At 38.0% G+C, this 8,255-nt stretch overlaps 1 pseudogene; it reads left to right on the top strand.

Moving 5' to 3' along the window:
• Window positions 1-661, top strand: part of LOC116552842 — an 856-nt pseudogene extending 195 nt beyond the window's left edge.
• Window positions 662-8,255: the final 7,594 nt, after the last annotated feature.

The raw sequence follows: 8,255 nt of genomic DNA, 5'->3' as shown, positions 1-8,255 counted from the left end.
GCCAGTCTGTGTGCTGCCAGCCCACCTGCTGCCGCCCCAGCTGCTGCCGCCCCTCTTGCTGTGAATCCAGCTGCTGCCGCCCCTGCTGCTGCCTGCGTCCAGTCTGTGGCTAAGTCTCCTGCCACACCACTTGCTACCATCCAACCTGTGTCATCTCCACCTGTCCCCACCCCATGTGCTGTGCCTCCTCTTGCTGCTGAGCCCTGGCTCACCTCTCCCTTCACTGCTGGCCCACAGATATAGACCCTTCTACTGTGCTAACCATTAAGACACATGGAGTGGGATTGATGTCATTCAGTAGGATGGACTTCATGTGTCCAATGAGCCCATCACCATTTCACTGATTCTGTGAGAATATTCTGGTTCATTTTAAACTCCCTCCCTTGCTTTCTTTTTCTTCCAGTGGTGGCAACAAGTACAAATTAATTGTAATCCACTAGCTATAAAATTATTCCAATCATCTAAATTCCTCATATTATTTATCACTTTGAGGCTATAGATTCTCCTTCTCAGTGAGGTAGACATTACCTGCAGGACCAGTATTGTCACTGATGTTGCACCCTCAGACCCAGGCGTCCAGTTATATTCTTTTCCTCTGAGTGTGACTTCCTTATGTTTTGTTGCATCTCTGCTTTCTAATAAACTTTTCTGCACATAAGAATTCATTGGTATCATCCTCTATTGCTTTCATATCATTTTACTGATTCCCTAGGCAATTATATTTTACACAAAGACACAGGAAGAGCAACCCATGTTGAAATCACTTTGAAGATATATGCTATATCAAATATAGATAATTTAAGGCAATGGAATAAAAGTGGGGTGTGTGTGTGTGTGTGTTTGTGTACATGTTCTTAATATCCTAAATTAGGACAGATTTAATTCATGCCTTGGCTCTTGAAACACATTTTATCTTTAACATATTATATCTCATTTGGAAAAAAAAACATATTATATCTCATAATACTGTTGTCCATATTTTGACAAAAAGGATAAAACCAAATTTCTGAAAAGTAGACATCAATGAAAGAAGGGAAATCTTCTATAAAGAATTTAATGTACTCAATTCATTCCACTCAATAAATAACGTTTGGGAATTTATAATCAAAAAGTGGTTTTTATTTCTAAGTGAGTTTTGCATATGAGAAAAAACGCATATTGAGCTGTATTTCATCTGGATAGTGTGGTGTATTTCTGACTGTGGTCTCTAAGGATTTACCTTACAATTCAAACATCTCCACACTTAACATTTAAATATATGTAAACCCAGCAAGGCTGAAAATTTCAAGGCTCACTTTTCTTTTTAAGGATTATTTTATTGGAATTAGTTCATAGCTTTGAGTAGTTCTCAGCTGGGGTGCATATCCTAATTAGAATCTCCAAGAGTGGTTCCTTCATCTGAATCTGAAAGAATACCATAAGTGATTATAACATGGCATTCTAGTGGGAGCACCTGCTTTTGATGTTTTTACTTTTATTTTCCTACGATCAGCTCTGAAGAGACCCTAAGCTATTGAACCAATCAAATTTATGTAACTTAAGTAATCTTTTATAAATAAGCTAGCTTTAAAATTATTGGCAAAGTAATATTAGAAATGCCTTAAGAAGTGTCAGTATGCATTTTTGTTTGCATTTATTAAGCAATTTCATACTTATCCCTGTCAAGCACTATAAGTTGCCAAAATTTGTCATGAGGTTACAAAACTGTAACAGAATGATTTTTGCTTATGTAATCTTTAATAAAGAAGACATTGGTATTGTTTTAATAAAAATAGCCACATCTTGAATTTAGTAAGATTACTATAACTTCTAATCTTGTGGCTTTAGGTGGTCTAGTCCACGGGCAGTAAGATTTGTTTTGGGAATGAACTGTTATAAACCTGTTTTGAAGGTAAACTATAAACTAAGTCCCTCTCAAAGTTAGTTCAGGCTATGACCATGAATGAAAAAGAACAGCTTGAGGGTTAAAAGCAAGATGGAGTCAGTTAGGTCAGATCTTTTTCAACATCTCAGTTACAATTTTGCAATGGCAGCTCCATAACTTTAAATGATGACTATTGCAATTTTCATAAATAATCTAGGTAAACAATTCCTTTTTAAAAAGGTGAACAGTTTTGTCTAATTCAAAGCCTATTTAAAGGGTATGTATAAAACAAGGTAAAAAGAACCAGGAAATAAGAGAGATGTAAAGAAAGTTATAAAAATAAAGAGGATAAAAGGGTTCTTTTGGTAAGAAAGCTTAAAGAGAAATAATTTTATATGAGGAAGAATCTTGTATGGTAAATTTAGTCCTAGAATAAAATGGCTGTTTCAGAAAGAAGGATATTCAAGACAAACCAGAAATTCCAAGCATATCATCAAAAGTCTGTGTAAGTCACAATAAGAGGATTTATTTAGAAAAAACACTAAAAATCTTTTATATGATCAAGTTGTCTATAATTAAAGGGTAATTATAATGGTCTTCATGGAGATTGGACTTGATGTTAAAAAAAAAACACTTCTACACTAAATAATTAGGGAGAACAATGAAATTTTTTAAGGGATTGATTTACTCTTAATAAATTATAAGAGATTTTAATTTTTTTAACCGAATTTAAACTTTTATTGAATTTTGCTGTTTTCTGTTTTCTCTCCCCTTCAACTCATCTCCAGCTCATAAGTTATTTCCCTCAAGTTCTGTTTGTTGTGGCCTGATGCTAACAATGTTTTCTAAAAATCTAAAGGAAAATGTTTTCTTCCAACATAATATTCTGTGCAGTGCAAAATGTCTTTTCTTTTGCCTTTTGGTAATTGGCCTAACAGATTTTATGGTTTATTGAAACAATTCCTATGTCACTATCATTAATTTTGGATTGCCTAGGAATAAGCAATACTACTATATTAAATTTTGGATTGCTTAGGAAAAAGAAACTGAGATAATATTTTTAAATTAAGGTTATTACATCCATGTATATTTCTCTATGTGCTTTGAAAGTACCTGTGACATTGAGTTATAGGCCTTTGACCCCTGGGTCTAAAAAGGACACCAAAATCTGCTAAATCTTAAACACTGACAGCAAATAAAACCTCATCTTCAGGCCTGGTAGAAGATGCCAATCAAAAAAAAACTGCATTCCTGAGACATAGGGCCAGAAATCAAAGCTATTCAACTCCTCAAGGCTCAGGAACTATCACAGAAGAAGTGGGCATGTAAGATTGTAAGGGCTGATTTTGAGAGATAAAATAAGTTCACTTTCTCTACAAAATAATCATTCATGTCAAAGGCACACTGATGCAAGACCAGCATGTGGGTTCCTGTGTCAGGTTAACAAGGTTTTCTTGAAGTGTTAACTGACCCCTTAATAAAGGCTATAAAGGCTGTAAAAGGCTTATGGAAGTTATGGTCAAGATTAAAATTTTATAGATTATTTATAACATTTTGAAACATAGATTTAATTGGCTTCATGCTGCTTTATTAGGACTTATTGTTTGAAAAATTGACTTATTTTGTGGTGACCTGTCATATCAAGTGTTTTAAACCTTTAATATTCTATAAACTTTCTAAAATCAAATTACAAATCAAATTAGTATTTTCCTGATCTAATTAATTCTTTAAGATATTAGTTTCCCTAAACTCCAAAAATGACATAATTTGACTTATTTAGCACAAAAATTATATAGGAAGCATATATAAAATGGTGTTTGGTTTTCTTTGGGCTGTATTGGTATGTACTCCAAAATTATGGGAAACTCCTATAATTCTAATATGACATATGTACTTTCTCAGTAATAATTATAATTGTCATGTTAAATTATTCTGTGCCATAGTAGTAACAAATTTTCTTGTCAATTGTGTTTTTGACTATGGCTGCTCTAAAACTTTTTGTCACCCATGGACAATTGTTGCCTTGTTTTGGTCCTCTTTAGAAGGTGGTTTTATAATCAGCTATGAAACTCTAACAGGTGTTCCATAATGCAGGTTTCTGATAACTTTGGAGACTGTGACATCAGAATGGAGGAAAAACTTTCAGGACTCATGGAGAGCTGAAATGTTCATGAATATCAAGCAGAACAGGAATTAACTGCATGAACTGATCTAATAGAAGACTGAAGCAATCTTTTTGACTTTTTGCTTAAAACATTGCTGATCCTGTTTTGTTTTTTCAGTCAAGGAAACTTTTCTTTTGAGCTATTGATGGTTTTTAACAAGTTAATATACTCCCATGAACAAAATTTGGAGCATATTTGTTTCTCTCTACCTGATTTTCTCCAGAATAGGAAACTTTTTGTGAGTAATCTTAACTTACAGCAATACAGTTATTTGCATAAGAGCAATAAGAATCTGTTCTTATTTGTAACAGGACACAATTGGAGAAATTGGTCATTTTACCAAGGCTTTGACTGGAATAATGTGCTACCTTCTAAGGAATGAAACTTGACTTATGGAGCCAATAAAAGCCCCTTGGGAAAACTGGCTTCATACCTTGTCTACACAGTCCCTGTACAGGGTTCCTGATTGTGGTAAGTAAAGCACGTCACTTTCTAACAGATCCAGAAACTCCACATTTATCTTGGAACCTCAAGATGAGAGGAATTCACCCAACTGATAAGTATTTGATGGTACAAATCCATGGCTGTGCTCAGCTTTTCAAAAGTCTTACCTAAGATTCCTTCTATGGAACAAAGTTCTGACAGGGACAGGGGCAGAGGAATTCTAGGCAGAAAAGGGTAGATCCCTCAGAAAACCCCACCTTCAAGCTGAAAAGCCTGAAACTGTGGCCCAAAGTGAGAACTTATATCCCTGTTTTCCTGCTCGAAGGTTGTCTTTTCCTAAACCACTCATGACCCAGTCCTACCCCATCCTGTGCCTGTAAAGATCACAGACTCATCTGGCAGATGCAAGAAGAAGCTAGATATTGGGGACTACAGCTGGACATCAGAGAGAAGCAGCTTGACTTCACAGGGACAGCTTGATGGTGTAACTTCAGAGAAGAATCTGGTTGGATAACAGCCTAACTTTGGGGAAGAATACCTACCCACCCCATCCCTTTTCAGCTCTCCTTCCTGCTGAGAGCCATCTTCATTGGCAACAAAATCCCCCACATTTACCATTCCTCAATAGGTTTGTGTGGCGTCATTTTTCCTGGACACCAGACAAGAGCTTGGGAGCCAGGAGACCAAATACAAAAGGCTGTCATACTGGCCCTCTGCCCTTGCTGGTGGTGGGCAGCTGCCTGATGTGAAAAGACAGAGGGCTCACTGAGCTATTAACACTTAAGCCATCCATGGACGGCAGAGTTAAAAGAGCACTCACTGTAACATGCCCTGTTGGGCTATGGGGGTTGCAGACACCCCCACCTAGATGCTGCTGTGGGGCCCACACAGAGTTTGCTCCTGCCAGCACCCAAAAGTACTCACTCAGGCTCCTGTACCCATTCATATACATGCTTCCTCCCAAGAGCGGGGACTGTTGAAGTCTGAGTGAGTGGAGTTGATATCACTGGCTCTAAATGCCGGTTCCAGCATTCATGCACTCCAGTTCCCGCCTCATTCGCTTTCATTCTCCCTCCTGCAAGGAGTTGAGAGTGTGAGGCTGAATAAACGAGGCACCCCTGTCACAAGTCTCACAAAGGGGTCAGGGAAACATCCTACTTCAGTTCCATCAAAGCGAATTTAAGAGCTTATGCAAAAAAAAGTTATTACTATTGTTGCACTGTATGCAAATAATCAGGCCAAATATAATACAGCAAATAAGTCCTGCCATGATTTTTCTTTAGTAAAAATAGGAGACTGGAGAGAAAAGAATTGCGTTTCAAAAAATGATAGTATACCTGTTGTTAGATTCTAGTCTTGCCTCATGTTTTTTAATTTTTATTATTTTCTACAGTTTGGACTGAATTCTAATTTTTCTTGGCTACAAGTCTTCAAAAGATTGTTTTCAGTTTTTTCCTTCTTCTTTCCCCAATTTTTCCTGAGTTGGAGTCCCTGAAAACTCAGCTGTGCTTTTGTAAAGCTCTGCGAACTGAAGCTAGACAATTTAAACTTCAGAAGAAAATATCAGCAACCTATTTTTACATACATAAGCCACATTCATGCCTGCCTACTGATGAATGGGCTTCAGAGTAATGTAGCCTATATTGATTTTCCAGGATTGTTCTTTTGTTTATTGTTGTTGTTCTCCCTTCCTCCCCCTATTTTCTCTTCAAAGAACATGAAACTTCACAACCTGCTAAAAATGAACTTTCCTAATAACTCAGGACCTACCTGTCTAGGAATAAACAATCCTAGCCATGAGATATCAGGAGAAACTTGAGACCAGAGATGAATTTTCTTCTAAAATGCTTTCTCTAAAAGATTTTTAAGAAGAAAACGGGGAGGCCGGACGCAGCGACTCACACCTGTAATCCCAGCACTTTGGGAGGCCGAGGTGGGCAGATCACCGGAGGTCAGAAGTTCAAGAAAAGCCTGGCCAACATGGTGAATCCCTGTCTCTACTAAAAATACAAAAATTAGCCAGGTGTGGTGGCACATGCCTGTAATTCCAGCTACTTTGGACGCTGAGGCAGGAGAATCGCTTGAACCCAGGAGACGGAGGTTTGCAGTGAGCAGAGACTGGGCCACTGCACTCCAGATTGGCAACAGAGCAAGAAGACTCTGTCTCAAAACAAAACAAGAAAATAAACAAATAAAAAGAAAAAAGAAAAAGAAGAAGAAGAGGGGAGAAATGTGAAAGGTAAATAAACCTTGGGGCCCTGAAATCACTAAGCTAAAGGGAAAAGTCAAGCTGAAAACTTCTTTGAGCCAACCTATCTCCCATTCTATTCAGTCATTCCTCTGCTCCTGAGATAAATGCATACCTGAGTGCCACCTTTGGAAAGACTAATCGGAAACTCTAAAGAATGCAACCATCTGTCCCTTCTCTACCTATGACCTGGACGCCCCCTCCTCACTTAGAGTTGTCCTCTCTTTTCGAGACTGAGCCAGTGTTCATCTTACATATGTTGATTGATGTCTCATATCTCCCTAAAATGTATAAAACCAAATTGTGCTCTGACCACTTTGGGCACATGTCATCAGGACCTCCTGACGACAGGTATGCATCCTCACCCTTGGCAAAACAAACTTTCTAAATTAACTGAGACCTGTCTCAAATTTTCACAAGGCCACATTGACTTGTCCCCTGTGTGAAGCCCAGCAGGCACTTTTCAGAGCAGGCTCTTTTCGCTTGCACCTTTGTGCATCAGCACCTAACTCTTTTGCAAGATAAGGGATCCTACAGAATACCAGCGGACCACCAGAGAGTTACAAGTTCCTAATACCTGGGACAACCTGGGAAAGAGAACAAAAGCCCTTTATTCCTGATGTAGCTTTCCAAATCTCTAGCCAATTTGCACCAAAAGCCCAAGAAACTATTAGCTACAAGTTCCTTCCTGAGGTGGGGTGGGGTGGGTGGGAAGGTGGCCAGGGACTTCCCTGGGATCCTGCATACACAGCTAGGCTCAAGGTTCAGCTTATAGTAAACTTTTCCTCATTTTAATGGTAAAAATAACAACAACAAGAAAAACACCCCTAGCTGGAGATTTTGTATGTTGATGATATATACGGTGGGTGTTAGACCATGAGAATCCTGGGCACATGTGCCAGTTGCAGGTCTGCCTTTGCATACATGACCTCACCAGTATTTTGGTTATGTATGTATAGCTCCCATGAAAGTAATTCATCTTACAGCACTAGCCGCTGTCTCTCCTTTTGAACTCTGCTTCTTAAAGCGTACTTTTGCTTTGCAATGAACTTCTTTGCTTACTCTTACTTTGGATTTGCTCTAAAATTCTTTTGTGCAGCAAATTCAAGAACCTGAACTGGTCCACCAACAAAATAACAAAATTAACTTATGTGACATTTGGAGTCTGCCTTAACTGATTTGAATCAAGATGCAATGCAGTAGGATGAGATGCACTTTTAAAATTTGACACAGAAGAATGAGGAGTATTACCATGATATCATAAGTTCTAAAATCACGGATGAACTTATAAACTACAATATGGGGGCTTTACCTATCCCAAACCATTCTGCTTATCCAACTGAAACAATGAAAAGCTTCTATTTTATTTTAGTTTATCTGCGACATGAGAGCAGTTTGGCACTATGAGTTTATACCTGAAGTCTTACTTTGGAGTCATGTTTTGAGATTCCCCTTCCACTGCATTCCCAACTGATCTCCATGAATTCAGTAAACCCAATGCATATAATCACAAAAAATACAACAAACAATAATA

Source organism: Sapajus apella, unplaced genomic scaffold, assembly GCF_009761245.1.
Source record: "Sapajus apella isolate SASKATOON/1434 unplaced genomic scaffold, GSC_monkey_1.0 scaffold12, whole genome shotgun sequence".
In the NCBI taxonomy this organism is placed as follows: Eukaryota; Metazoa; Chordata; class Mammalia; order Primates; family Cebidae; genus Sapajus; species Sapajus apella.
Note: the sequence above shows the minus strand (reverse complement) of the source record. Positions and strands in the feature narration are given on the sequence as shown.